General features: G+C 47.9%; 1 long non-coding RNA gene across 1 annotated transcript in view; it reads left to right on the forward strand.

Annotated features, from left to right (window-relative positions):
• The first annotated feature begins 2,593 nt into the window (after positions 1-2,593).
• LOC147114141 (uncharacterized) overlaps positions 2,594-15,550 on the forward strand; it is a 109,684-nt gene continuing 96,727 nt past the window's right edge. The window contains exon 1 of the long non-coding RNA XR_015079360.1: positions 2,594-2,674. This is a non-coding gene — a long non-coding RNA (uncharacterized LOC147114141). The remainder of the gene's footprint in view (positions 2,675-15,550) is intronic.

Consider the following 15,550-nt stretch of genomic DNA (forward strand, 5'->3'; position numbering starts at 1 on the left):
GACAAACGCTTTGCATTTTAAATTGGTTTCAAGGCAATCCCGAAACCAGTTAAAAGCTGATTAAGTCTGGATGGGCCATCCCCGAAGCTCGTTAGAGTTTTAAAAGACATTAAAAATAACGAGCCTGCCAAATTTAACAAAGGAAACCGAGATTTGGCGGTCAGATAAGCCAGGCCCCAAATTAGTATAATTGAGGCCTGCCTTTTCACAGTACAGTACAGTTCGGAACACAGACAGTGAGACAGTTCAAATGGACAGCCGGTCCGAGTTCAAGTTCAGTGCAGTACAGCTCAAGAGAGAGACCATCACTGGAGACTCGAAGGAGGAAAGAAGAAACAGAGATCGCGGCAACCAAAGGCCTACAGAAACCAACCAGGTAATATTGGGCCACCGCGACCAACAAGGAACCAACCGCCGAAAAACTCATGAACCAAAGACTTGCTTCCACTCTACAGGCTAGTCTGACTTACCCCTGGGTAAGATTTGGACATAAAAGACCCTAAAACTAGCCCTAACCAAAGAAAATTGGGTACTTACCCGATAGATCCAACAGAGCGACTAACCGCATCAGCGGACTCAACCCAACTCAAGACCCAATGCAGGTGCAGTCTTCTACCACTTCCAAGGTACAGCAGGCCCCAACCGTCACAATTAAAGAGAACCCCAAAATCGCGAACCTCTACAATTGTCAAGAAAGTCGTTGTTGGTGAGCATTTCCTGGTCCTCTGGATTCCAGCCTAGCTAGGGTAGTGGGGTTGGGAGGGAAAGGGATTTTGTATATTGTAATTCTCCCTCACTTATTCCGTGTGTTCCCCACCCTTTTAAAGTGTAAGTTTTATTGCATTGTATATTTTCCTGTCTCAAAATAAAGATCTGAATTCTTTTTGACTAACCCAGGTGTCTGTTGCAAGTTTATTACAACCCGCAAATAAGTCCAAAGTCTAGAACAAAAGGGAGTGGGAGCGATTCGAACCGCTCAAAGGAGTCAGAGGTGAAGCTGACCACACACACCACCCCCTACAGGGAGGACAGAGAGAAAAGTGAATGAAGTGGAAATTACATCGTCTACGGACTATAGGAAATGGAAATTAGACTGGGGAAGCTGGATGAAACATTTAGCCACGATTCTGCCTGACTCAAGTGATTTAATCAGACCTCACCTGCTAACAGTGAGGTGTGAAAAATGAGGACGTTTTGCCAACATTCTTCACTTTGACAAACACAGAAAAGATCACCCAACAAATAACAATTGATTCTTTTAAAAAAAAGAATTTTAACTTCTGCAGAAATTTAGCTGCCCGCAAAGCTCTCAGCTAAGGTGGCCAAAGAATTAAAAGATTTGTCCGCCGGTCATTGGGCATCACAAGAGTCACATGTGGTCACTGTTCCCATTCTGTTTAACAGATGTGTTGTCTCTGCAGTTACCACCACAAAAAGTGAGAAAAGTATCTTCAAAGATGGACTTGTTGTTGAACTGAATGGATTTGTGCCGCAGGAGTTGATCGGTGTTAAGTTTGTTTTCCAACTTGGTGTTAGACATTCACAAATTAAAGCCCGAATGCACTGAGATTTATCAGTGTATTTCACAATGTGATTAACCTGTATTAGAAGAAAAATGACCCTCACTAATGACATCTTAAGTACTGGGAATTGATAGTGTAAATTAACCTATTTTAATGGATTGTGTAGTTAATTATTCCCCTTACACGGCATGATATGTTCTCTCTGCTGCTCTGAGCTCTGGTGCTGTTACTGAGAGTCACCATGGTGTGTAGGCAGAAATCTACACTGTACGTGAGCACATAAGCTTTCTTCTCCCTTGTGATGGCAACTGCTGCATTGCGAGCAGGCTGGTTGATCAATTTCCTGACCGCTATTTTCCAATCTTCCTTAGGCCGCCAGCTTGCAAAATCTTTTTCAGCGATTCAATTGGTTGCTGCAGTCACGGGTCTGAATTTGCTGAGAACTGTAATGGCGCATCTACACCGTCCGCCATTATTATGGTGCAGGGACATTATGGCGTGAGTAACTTATGCCATTACTTGCGCCATGCCATAATTTGCTGGGGCTTTCACGCGTCTCCGCAGAGACCCTCGCTGAAAAAGTTGAACAGCTAATTATCATAGCTCTGTCCCGCCACTAAAATCAATGGTGAAATTGAGTTTACTGTGAAAGCCACTGTTATTGGCACAGCCATTTAGACCGTTACAGAATGGAGGGCTCAGATTTTAAATGTATTCAATTGCTCAGCAGGTTGCCTGAGAGTAGGAACTTCACTGAAATCTTAAACTGCAATTAAGTAATAAAATAAGTCTTTTGAGAACCAGCCATGTTCTGATTTCCCCCCACCCCCCACCCACCCGCACCCCCGACTGATATTATTTTTATATGAATACTTATTGAGCTTGTGCGCTAAGCATGAAATGTGACTGGTAATAATATGTGGCTAGGGATCACACGCAGTTCAGGAGGCGACCCTATGCATACAGCTTCCTTCTTAACGCCGATTTATATATTTAGACTATGGTTTCAGTACAAACCCATCAATCAAATGAAACCTGACCTGGGCCTTCTGTCTGTACATACTGCGACCCTGATTGCTATTTCAGTTAGGAGCTGGTCGGAGCCTGCCGACCAGCTCCACAGGTAATGGAAGAGAAGAGGCCCTCTAAAGGTAAGTGTTCAATTATTTCGTTGGGGTCCCAGAGGAGCAGGAGTGCACCTCTGGGGCCCACAAAAATAATCTGGTCCGCTGTCGCCCTGGGACCTCTACGCTTCGCAATCGCTACCCCCCAGCCCCACCCCCGCCCCCACAACGTACCTTGCTGGCGGTAGATCCAGCCTGATTTCCGGTATTCAATCTGGTCAGCTGTGTGGGACGCCTGTTTGGCGCCCTGCAGCTCGCCTGCTGAATTTAAATGAGGTCGGAGCCTCAAAATGATGGGGGCTCTTCGCCACTGAAATGGGCGGCTGACCAGTGCCCCCAAACATCAAGATCTACCCCAAAGGCCCCACTTGTGCAGTTAGCCAACCATGGTCAACAAATGAGGTTAGAGACAGTATCAAGCTGAAGCAAAAGGCTTACGGAATAAGGAATAATGGAAACCCAGCGGACTGAGAGAGCTATAAAAAGCAACAAAGGAATACAATGAAAGTAATGAGAGGTGGAAAAAGGAATATGGAAATAAAACTTGCAAGGGATATCAGCAAAAGTGTTTATAAATATATTAACTATCTATCCTGATTGACAATAAACTGAAGCTATCGGAACAATGCTTAGTTGCAGATATTAGGATGTATTAAAAGATCAAAATAAAATGGAAGCAGTGAGGAAACCCTGCCTCTTTATAAATAATTGGTGTAACTGCACTTAGAATACGGTGTACAGTTCTCGTCGCTACTGTACAAAAAGGATATTGCAGTTATTGAAAGGATACAGATGAGGGCAACCAGAACAACTAAGGGAGGGATTGGATAATGAGGAGCAATTATGTAAATTGGGCATGTTCTCACTGCAAAAGACTAGGTTGAGAGGTGATATGATTGCTGTTTTTAGGATTCTAAAGAGACTAAATAATGTAGACCATGACAAGCTGTTTCACCTTGTGTGCAACAGTCAAACCAGAGGACACGTTGAAGGGGGTAAATACAAAACTAATCTGTGGAAACATTGGGGGGAATTTTAATAGTAAAGCGCCTGTGGGTTGGGGTTCGGGAGGGTTGCTAAAATCCCCCAAAATGGAAGCGCGACCGGAAGCCGGCTCCAACACATCGACGTCTGGGTTTAACTCTGGCGTGTTTGGCTGCGTGTGTGCATAACCCACTCCAGACAGGAAGCTTACTGATTGTAATTTTTCAATGAGGCAATTTGAACGAGATTTTCACCGGCATTTAAATTTAACATCGCATACACAGGTTTCCCAAGTTTCATGAAAGTCACCATTGAAAGGAAGGCGAGAAGATTGTACGGCAATTCACGGGGCTAATTAAAAGGCACAAATACAGGCATCAATAAATACTCAGTGCTCACAGCTGTGTTCATACCTCCCATTGGGAAAAGGTTTATAGAATCATAGAATTATAGAATGGTTACAGCACAGAAGGAGGCCATTTGACCTGTCGTACCCGTGTCGGCTCTCTGCAATTGCACGTCAGCTAGTCCCACTCACCTGCCCTTTCCCCGTAACCCTGCACATTCTTTTCCTTCAGGTACTTATCCAATTCCCTTTGAAAGCCACGATTGAGTCTGCCTCCACCACACTTTCAGGCAGTGCATTCCAGATCCTAACCACTCGCTGCATAAAAAAGTTTTTCCTCATGTCGCCTTTGGTTCTTTTGCAAATCACCTTGAATCTGTGTCCTCTGGTTCTCAACTCTTCCGCCAATGGGAACAGTTTCTCTCTATCTACTCTGTCTAGACATCTCATGATTTTGAACAACTCTATCAAATCTCCTCTCAACCTTCTCTGTTCTAAGGTTTGTTGACAGTACTTGTGGTGAGAGGCTAATTTGTGGAATTTTTAGGTATTGACACTTGCAACATCAGGAGGCTGCCTTAGACTGGACATTGGACAAGGAGCAAAATGCCCATCAGCAGCAGCAGTGGCCTGCTGTGGAGAGAGCCGCAGGTGGTCATCAGAGAGGGAAGCAGCAGAGAGGGGAACAGCAGAGAGGAAGCAGCAGAGAGGGGGAGCAGCAGAGAGGGGAGCAGCAGAGAGGGGAGCAGCAGAGAGGGGGAGCAGCAGAGAGGGGAGCAGCAGAGAGAGCAGCAGCAGAGAGAGGGGAGCAGCAGAGTGAGCAGCAGCAGAGAGAGGGGAGCAGCAGAGCGAGCAGCAGCAGAGAGGGGAGCAGCAGAGAGGGGGAGCAGAGAGAGGGGAGCAGCAGAGAGGGGAGCAGCAGAGAGGGGAGCAGCAGAGAGGGGGAGCAGCAGAGAGGGGAGCAGCAGAGAGGGGTAGCAGGAGAGAGGGGAGCAGCAGAGAGGGGGAGCAGCAGAGAGGGGAGCAGCAGAGAGGGGAGCAGCAGAGAGGGGGAGCAGAGAGAGGGGAGCAGCAGAGAGGGGAGCAGCAGCGAGGGGAGCAGCAGAGAGGGGAGCAGCAGAGCGAGCAGCAGCAGAGAGGGGAGCAGCAGAGAGGGGAGCAGCAGAGAGGGGGAGCAGAGAGAGGGGAGCAGCAGAGAGGGGAGCAGCAGCGAGGGGAGCAGCAGAGAGGGGAGCAGCAGAGCGAGCAGCAGCAGAGAGGGGAGCAGCAGAGAGGGGAGCAGCAGAGAGGGGGAGCAGAGAGAGGGGAGCAGCAGAGAGGGGGAGCAGCAGAGAGGGGAGCAGGAGAAGGGGTAGCAGCAGCGAGGGGAGCAGCAGAGAGGGGAGCAGCAGAGGGGTCGAGGTTGCAGGTGGCACTACCCATGTAATAGGGTGTACAGACAGAGGCTCAGCGTCTTTCACCTCTCGGAAAAGCAGTGCTTCCGAAGGCTGTGGTTGTCACGTCAGGTGGTGGCAGACATCTGCAGCCTCCTAGAAGAAGACCTACTCCCTGCTGGGCTTGGTGGCCACACATTACCAATGGCTGTAAAAGGAACCACCACCCTCAACTTTTTGCCTCCAAATCCTTCCAGGGCACTACCTGAGACATATCCAGAGTTGGCTGCACATAAATGCATAAGGCAGGTCTCTAATGGACTGTTTGCCAGGGCTGGCAATTATGTTAACTTCATCTGTGATGTTCCCAGTCACAATGAGTGGGGCCTCGGGTTTGCATCTCTGGCTGGCTTCCCACAAGTGCAGGGTGCCGTCAACTGCACACACATGGTAATCCGGGCACCACCAGATCAACCAGGAGTATTCATCAACCACAAGGGATTTCATTTATTCAATGTGCAGCTGGTGTGCAACCACAAGAAAAAGTTTCTGCAGATGTGCGCCAGATTCCTGGGGAGCTGCCATGATGTATTCAACATGCAGCAGTCCAAGCTCCCTGTCCTCTTTCGACCTGCAAGTAGACTTAAGGGGTGGCTGCCAGGAGACAAAGGATACTCCGTTTAAACTTGTCTGATGACACCCGTGAGGAAGCCCACCAATGAAGCCCAACAGCGGTACAATGACAGCCATATGACCACCAGATATGTCATTGAGCAAGCCATCGGCATGCTCAAGATGCGCTTCAGGTGCCTGGACAGATCTGGAGTCGCCCTTCAGTACTTGAGGGTCTCTATAATGATCATGGTGTGCTGCGCTCTGCACAACATTGCGCAGCAGCAAGGATTGGAGACGCAGGAGGAGCAAGGCACTGAGCACACATCACCTGCAGACGAATCCAGTGAAGAGGAGGAGGACGAGGAGGAGGCAGAGGATGAAGATGGTGCTGCCAACGCTGCACCAGCCACCCGAAATGCAAGGGATTGATTTTCCATGGAATTGGCCAATTCTCCACAGGCAAAAACATCCTCGCAATGCCCTGCGACATCAACCCACTCCATTCTCTCTGCAATCGTGGACAGTATAAGTGGAATGCTTAACAGTACCTCGCAGATTTTCTGCTGCTCCTCAATGATTCTCCTTTTCATTGATGGCCCCTGGGGTACAGCCTCTGTGTACAGCTGAGCAGAGCTTGCAGAGCTGTGCCCACCGACGTAGACTCTCGATAGCTGTCTCTGTCACCGCTGTCTGCTCGCGCTCACTTTTGATCTGTGGGTCACCAGGTGAAAACCCAACTATCTGTCGAAGTGACACACCGATGTGCCAGTATCTGCGGGCTGGTGCATGGTAAGCATGAATCCTGTGACAGTGAATCCTCAGAACAGCTTCTCTGAGGACCCATCATCCACGAGGTCCACCGAATCCTGCTTCATGTGTGAAGGCCCTGGTGGAGAGAAAAAATATGAATTAGTACTGGCAAGGTAAGAATGTTGCAAATTAGCATTATGAAAATGATCTTATTTCACTTGCTGCTGAAATTAAGTTAACGTGACTGAGTGTTGTATGACATGTGGGTCAGTGATATTTAATTCTGTCACCAGGTAGCTGTGAGGTCAAAATCTCTCCATCTTTGATGGCCGGGGACTCTGAAATGCCACTAATCTCCAGCTCTTCCTCCTCTGCAGCTGTCAACTACACAGTGTTCTGTGCTCTCTTCTCCTGCAACTAGGGAAAGAACAGACCTATGAGTGAGTGTAATGGCATGTGTTCAGCCGACGGATGCAGTGTGTTAGATCCGTGATTCTGAGGGTATGCTGTTTTTCAATAACCACACGGATGCTGTAACTTAACAATAAACAGGTATTTACTGGAGGAGGGTAGTCTCAAGACTGGGGGTACAGAGGCATGCGCAAAGCTTATATACAGGTGTGGTCACTGCCGGTACTACAGTATACAGGAGCTGTAAAAGTAGTTCTGTCTTAAAGGCACATACACTACAATTCCTCCCCTTTTAGATTAGTAGTACCCCTAATATTCAAATAACAATTAACACTTTAACATGTACATTAAACAACAATAGTCCATTTATAGATTCAGTCTTTGGGGCGGCTTCCTGACCCTTTCGGGATAGCGCCTTTCCTGAGGTTCTTGTTCTTGGTGCAGAGGCGATTCTGACCCCTTTTCATCAGGTAGTTCATCGGGTTCCACTGCTACTGGTTCTGAGGTAGATGCTACCGGTATGTCGGGTTCATCCCCAGGTACTCGAGACATGGGGTTGACGCGTTCCTGTGACGCTAAGATCTGAGCGACGTGGCGTCTCACAATGTTCTCCCCGACATCCACTGTGTACATTAATGGCCCCTGCCTTGTGCATATCGTTCCGGGTTGCCATTTCTCTGTTCGATAGTCACGGGCCAAGACTGGTTGCCCTACATTGAAGCTTCTTGTCAGCTTCTCATTGATGTGCCGGAATTGTTTGTCCTCAACATTTCTTCGCACATTTGGTCTGAGCAAGTCCAGACAAGATCTCAACCTTCAGTTAAAGAACATCATGGCCGGGGTCTGGTTGGTAACTGCATGTGTCGCGTTTCGGTAGGCTAATAAGAAATTGTCCATCTTATGCTGTAGTGGAATTTTTTCGTCGCACATGGCCTTTATCGCCTTCTTAAAGGTTTGTACGAACCTCTCAGCCAATCCATTTGTGGCTGGATGATACGGGGCGGATGTGTAATGCCTTACCCCATTCCTTCTCATAAATTGTTGAAACTCTTCGGACACAAACTGTGGTCCATTATCAGAGCAAATCTGCTCTGGCAAACCGTTTCTAGCAAATATGGTCCGTAGGACTGCAATCGTTTTCTCTGTAGTGGTTGAAGACATTTTTATCACCTCAGGCCACTTTGAATGAGCATCCACTGCTATTAAGAACATTGAGTCCATGAATGGACCAGCGAAATCAATATGCACCCGTTGCCATGGAGAGGAGGGCCACTCCCATGGGTGTAGAGGGGCATGTGGTGGTGCATTTTGGACCTTCTGGCATCCTAAGCAGCTCTTAGTTAGGTCTTCGATTTGTTGATCGATTCCCGGCCACCACACATAAGCCCTAGCAAGGCTTTTCATTTTCACTCCCCCCAGATGACCTTCATGTAGCTCATTTAGCACTCTCTCCCCTAACTTGGGTGGAATCACCACTCTGGATCCACACATCACTGTCCCCTGGCATACTGACAGCTGTTCTCTTCTGGATGAGAATGCTGGCAATAGTGAGTCGCCATGTGTTGGCCATCCCCTCACCGTCAAATCATATACCCGAGACAGCGTCGGATCATTGCGGGTTTCCTTCTCTATATCCGCGTTCATTACTGGCAATCTTTCAATTATTGACGAATAAAATATCTCGATAGAGTCCACTGCTGGTGCTTCCTCCACAGTAGGCAGTGGCAAGCACGATAGCCCATCAGCGTTCCCATGCTGTTTCATGCCTTTATATTCTATTTCATATTGATTCGCCCCTAGAAACAGGGACCATCTTTGTAGCCGTTGTGCAGTCATCACTGGAACGCCCTTCTTAGGATTAAAGATGGAGACAAGTGGTTGGTGGTCAGTCAGCAATGTGAACTTCTGCCCATGCAGATAGTGGTTGAATTTTTTTACTCCCCATACTAGGCTGAGGGCCTCCCTGTCAATCTGGGCGTAGTTGCGCTCGGCTGAGGTTAGTGACCGAGACGCAAAGGCTACTGGCCTCTCCAACCCGTCTGGGAATTTGTGCGACAGCACCGCTCCAATACCATAGGGTGATGCATCACATGCCAAACGAATTGGTAGTGCTGGGTTGAAATGGTCCAACACCTCTTTTGATGTGATCAATTTTTTACACTTCTGGAAAGCTTGTCTACATTTGTCATCCCACTTCCATGGTACCCCTGTTTGCAGTAGGGTGTTCAGTGGGTGTAATACCGTGGACAAATTTGGTAAGAACTTGTGGTAGTATTTTACCAGCCCGAGGTACGACCTCAGTTGTGACACATTTTCCGGTGCTGGAGCCTTGACTACTGCCTCAATCTTTTCAGGGGACTTATGTAACCCCTCTTCATCGATGACGTGGCCACAATACGAGATCTGTTTCTGGAAAAACTCGCACTTGTGGCGATTAGCTCGTAGCCCATACTCCTTTAATCTGGTGAGCACCTTCTCCAAGTTGGCGAGGCGATCACTGTCGTTTTCGCCCGTGACCAAGATGTCGTCCAAATAACACTGGGTCCCTGGAATCTCTTGCAGGACCTGATCCATCGCCCTTTGCCAGATCGCCGGAGCCGAGGCTACTCCGAACATCAGCCGGTTGTATTGATAGAGACCTTTATGAGTGTTAATCGTAAGGTATTGTTTCAAAGCTTCTTCTACCTCCATTTGCAAGTACGCCTGGGCTAGATCAATTTTGGTGAAGCGTTTACCTCCAGATAGCGAGGCGAAAATATCCTCAATTCGTGGAAGCGGATATTGTACCGTGTGAAGGACTGGGTTCACTGTCACCTTAAAATCCCCACAGATGCGGACCTTCTTTGGTTCCCCAGGCGTATTACTCAACGACCTCTTCATTACAGGAATGATGGGTGTAGCCCACTCGCTCCAGTCCACTTTGGACAGTACTCCTGAACGTTCCAACCCTTCCAGCTCTGCTTCGACGGCTGGTCTGATCGCATAAGGCACTGGTCTGGCCTTAAGAAACTTTGGGCTTGCATTTTCCTCTATTTTAATCATTGCTGTTATGCCTTTTAGTGTTCCTAGTCCCTCCTGGAACACTTCTTTTGCGTCAGTTAGCATTTTTGACAGTCGTCCAGGTGTGACGTCGTCATCCTTTTTGGCCTCAACCTTCAGTGCCTGTATGGAGTGCCAATCTAATTGTATCTTCCGGATCCATTCACGTCCTAGCAGTGGTGGTCCTCCATCTGGCAATACATATATATCCATTTTAGGTATTTCCTGGCCTTTATATATCACTTTCACCCTTATTTTTCCTTTGGGGTAGACTTTTTGCCCCGTATACGTCTTCAAGACAATCTCTGTAGCTTTCAAGGGTATATCTGAAAATAGCCGCTTGTAGTCCCTTTGGTTTATGACTGTTAGGGCTGATCCTGTGTCCAATTCCATTTTCACTTGGACTCCGTCTATCTTGAGTGTAAACCAGATGGTCTGGTGATCCTCCATTTCGGTTACCTTATGTAGTTTCAGACAACCCAGCTCCTTGCATCCGGAGTCTGTGTCACTTTTCTGTTCATCTGAACCACTGTCCATCACCTGGTGTACCTTTTTGTACTTCTCCTGTGGAGGTTTCTTACTGTTGGTTTTCTTCCCAGACCTGCAGACTCTTGATTTGTGTCCTGCTTTCCCACACTGTCTGCACACTTGGTCCTTGAACCAACAATCCTTCTGGTCATGTGTTGTTCTGCCGCAGCGATAGCACTTCACTGTTCCATAGGACATTTCATTGGTGCCATATTCTTGCTGTCTCCATTGTATCTCTGCAGCGCCCCTTTGCGGCTGCTTCGTGTGATACTGCCATACTGAAAGCCTTGTCCAGCGTAAGATCCTTTTCTGATAGAAGCCGTTTCTGGGTTCCTTCACTTTGTAGCCCACACACAAACTTGTCCCTTAACGTATCTGCTAGTCCCGCTCCAAACTGGCAGTGTTTCAATAGCTTGCGCAGTTCCGTTAGGTACTCAGCATTGCTTTCATCTTTGTGTTGGTTCCTTTTATGGAACTTAAATCGTTCTGCTATCAGCAGCGGTGTGGGGTTTAAGTGGTCCTGTAGGATTTCTACTATGCTTTCGAAATTCTTGTTCACCGGCTTCTCTGGGGTTATTAAATTTCGCAGTAACCCATAAGTTTTTGCACCCATGGAATTTAACAAAACCCGTGCTTTATTAGCATCTGGCACTTCATTCGCCCTGCAGTACACCTCAATACGTTTCACATATGTCGCCCAATCTTCTACTTCATTGTCGAACGTAGAGATACTGCCACTCTTCGGCATCCCTGGGTGTGATTTAACTGTCAAAAATGGCATCTCCCGCGCTTCCCCTTATTCTCCGCTGGCACAAAATGGCGTCCCCCGCGCTTTCCTTCCTTCCCGCGCTCGCCCTTCTTCTCCGCTGCGGCTTCTAAAAGTGGCATCTCCCACGCTCTTCCTTCTTCTCCGCGGCTCAATGGCATCTCCCGCGCTCTCCCTTCTTCTCCCCGCGGACCCTGTTCAGCCTGTGAGCCCTGGCTGTGCTCTGCGCGTTCTTCTTTTTATTTTTTTTAATTTCTCGACGCCGCTCGGTCTTGAACCCGGCTGTTTCTTTACCCTCTCTCTCTCCGGTTTGTTTTATTTTTCTCGCGACGCCGCTCGGTTTTCAACCCCCGGCTGCGCCCTGTGCGCTTCACCCTCTGTCTTACCCCGTCGACACTGCTCGGCTTTCTCTCCGCCGTCGGTCGGCTCCAGCCGCCACTGCCCGGGAAGGGTCTGCGCTGGACCTGTCGTCAGTCTCTTGCTGATCGTCGTGGCTGGGGAACCAAGCCCGGCTCTCCACAGCCTCCCCTGCGATGTTCACTCTCTGCCTGACGACTGGGCGGTTGCTCGTGGTCGACGCCCGTGTTCCTGGCCTCGACTTTTTTTTTTAGTTGCAGGTAGATTCGAATCGACACTCGTCGCCACTGTTAGATCCATGATTCTGAGGGTATGCTGTTTTTCAATAACCACACGGATGCTGTAACTTAACAATAAACAGGTATTTACTGGAGGAGGGTAGTCTCAAGACTGGGGGTACAGAGGCATGCGCAAAGCTTATATACAGGTGTGGTCACTGCCGGTACTACAGTATACAGGAGCTGTAAAAGTAGTTCTGTCTTAAAGGCACATACACTACACAGTGCATTTGGTGAGGGTGACTATCGGGGAGAGGCATAAGGATGAGGGTGAGTGGCAGTGATGGATGGATAGATGGGGATGTGCATAGAAAGAGAAGGATGGGTGTGCTTGCAAGGTAAGTGGATGTGAGGAGTTATGTGATGGAGTAGGCTTGACAAGACAGAGTGAGAGGGTGGGGGGGTGGATTTGCACAACAGGATGCAGGTAAATGTGCAACTGTATCCACCTTTCCTGATGTGGTTAGGTCATTAAAGCGCTTTCTGCACTGAATCCGGGAGGGCGGCACAATGCTGCTGCCGCTGCCCTCCTGGGCCACCTCCGCCCATGCCTTCTTTGTTGTAACAGTAGGTTTCTTCCTCCCATTGCTGGGGATATCTCTCACCTACCCCTCACTGCAAGCAGCAGTGTAGCAAGCAATGCGTCGTTAAGCAGCCCGTGTCCATCCCAAATCCATCACAACATTTCTGCCTCAGTTTGCTCCAACTTCTCTAAATTCTATCCTTGGATTGGCCCTTTGAATGCTCGACTTCTGATCGCCTCGTGGGTCCGCACCACATCCGCTGTCGCGCACTGGAGATGTGAAACCCAGAAGTAAAATTATATTGAGATGGTCCCGTTGAAATTGCACATTCCGACACACCAAGACTTCTTCCGGGTTTCATTCCCGATATCGCAACCCCCGCTCCCCACCACCCCCACCGCCGCATGCTCCGAACAGGCCTCAGTGTTATTATTGGGGGCATTATTTCAGTAAACGAGTGGTAAATCTATGGAACAGGCTCCTTGGGGAGATGTTGGAAGCCGATAGTGTTGATTCATTCAAACACAAACTAGTTAGATTTCTTTTAGAAAATAATATTTTGGGATACAGTATAGAAACAGAGCAGCCATGATTTAAATGCATGGTGGATAAGTCTCAAGGGTCTGAATGGCCTACACCTGTTCCTATGTATTTATACATTGATACAGCCACATAGAAAGGGTTGAGAGGCACATCAGAGAAAATTCTGGGATTTGTAGCAGAGGAAAAGGGAGAGATAACCCTTGCCAAAAAAGATTGAAGGGGACATACCTCCTTCATCCCCTTTAGTGGTTGTGCCTCTGAATTATTATATGGATCTTTTAAAATCTCTATTGCCTTAAATGGATATTAATTTAAATTGCTCTATAAAACTAAATTCATACTGAACAATTTATATTTATCTAAATTGTTAACTCTTATTGATTCGATGGATGTCCTCATCAATATTTTGATAAAGTAATTCTCAATAAATCTAACAGGTCATCGGGGATTAAAATGACACTTAAAATTCTGTATTACTACCACATTCTGAACATCAATGCATAGTTCTACATTAGTGAAAACATAAATTTTAATCCTGCAGTGAATTGCTCTGCTGAATACATGCAACTGCTTCTCAAGACCTTTAGCCAGTCTGAAAGATCAAATCAAGACTAAATGTTGTAAGATCTTATAGATCTCTGAGTGCTTGGACAAGACACCAATAGGCAGCAGCCAGTATGTTTGAGCAATAGATCAAGATTTATTAAGCATACAGCGTAATATACTTAATATTAGGCGATAGCTTTAACGAGTAGCTCGCAGCCCTAGGTCTCTGGAACCTCTCGGACACAGATGATGTCGTCTTAAGTCTGTTCCTTTGTCCTCGCAGTACGTCTGTGTGAAATTGTTCTTTGGGTATCAAGGTTTTAACCCTATGTGTTGTGTATGTACCTTTAAAAGAAGAACTGATTCTATACTGCAGTACCGGCAGTGACCACCCCTGTATATAAAGCCACAGCAGGCTTCTGTATTTCAGTCTTGAGTTCCGCTCTGTTCAGTAAATACCTGTTTTATTGTTCTCCTGCAGTCCGAGTATTATTGATACCCGGACATTACATTGGTGACGGGCAGGTTCGAACTCACCTGCAGTACTGCATCACCTCACAGGGATCTTTTCCCTGAAGAGAAGCTTCTTGGAGGTCGAAGTCAGAACGGCGGGCGTCGACCGCGGGCAACCGCCCAGGGATCCATCGGAGAGTTGCAGGGGAGGCTGTGGAAAGCTGGGCCTGGCTCCCCAGTCGAGGTGTTCCAGCAAGTCGTGCTGGTAGCAGGTAGTGCGCTGACCCTTCCGGACTGCAGCGGGCTCGGGCTCGATCGAGCGGCTCTGCAAAGGGGCCGTGCAGCGTCGTCGGGAGGAAGAGAGAGAGAGAGGGTGGAGCGCACAGGGCGCGGTCGGTGCTCAAGAACTGGGCAGCGTGGGGAGGATAGAACGAGGGGAAGGAAAAGTGATACGCACCGAAGCTGCGGGTCGCCGCCATTACCCTGTAGAATGCTAGCAGCAGCGTGGCAGCAAGGGGAAGAAGGAAAAACGTGGGAGGCGCCATTTTATTCCATTGGGGAAGAAGGAAAAGCGCGGGAGGCGCCATTTTATTCCATTGGGGAAGAAGAAAAAGCGCGGGAGGCGCCATTTTAAATCACTCAAGATGCCGAAGAGTGGCAGTATCACTGCTTTCGACAACGAGGTAGAAGACTGGACCACGTATGTGGAAAGAATTGAAGTGTACTGCAAGGCAAATGAGGTGGCCGATGGAAAGAAGGCGTCGGTATTATTAAATTTGATGGGCGCGAGAACGTACGGCCTATTGCGGAATTTAATTACCCCAGCTAAACCAATGGAGAAAAGTTTTGAAGAGATTGTTAATATCATACAGGAACACCTAAACCCTACACCGCTGCTGATAGCAGAAAGATTCAAGTTCCATAAAAGAAACCAGCACAAAGATGAGAGCAATGCTGACTATCTTATGGAACTACGCAAGTTATCGAAGCACTGCCAGTTCGGAGCAGGACTGGCAGACACCTTGCGGGATAAGTTTGTCTGCGGACTCCAGAGTGAAGGAACCCAGAAACTACTACTTTCGGAAAAGGACCTGACGCTGGAACAGGCCTTCAGCGTGGCAGTATCCTACGAAAGCAGCAGCACGGGGAGCTGCGGAAATACAACAGAAACCACAAGAATACAGCGCTAACGAAATGGCGTATGGAGCAGAAAAGTGCAATTGCTGCGGCAGAACAACCCATGATCAGAAGGACTGCTGGGTTAAGGACAAAGTATGCAGGCAATATGGGAAAATGGGACACATAGCAAGAGTCTGCAGGTCGGGAAAGAAAACCAACACTACCAGAACTACTAAGGAAAAGTACAAGAAAGTAAAGAAATTGACAGACA

This window comes from Somniosus microcephalus, chromosome 8, assembly GCF_052327205.1.
Source record: "Somniosus microcephalus isolate GS21.2 chromosome 8, FLI_Smic_1.0, whole genome shotgun sequence".
In the NCBI taxonomy this organism is placed as follows: domain Eukaryota; kingdom Metazoa; phylum Chordata; class Chondrichthyes; order Squaliformes; family Somniosidae; genus Somniosus; species Somniosus microcephalus.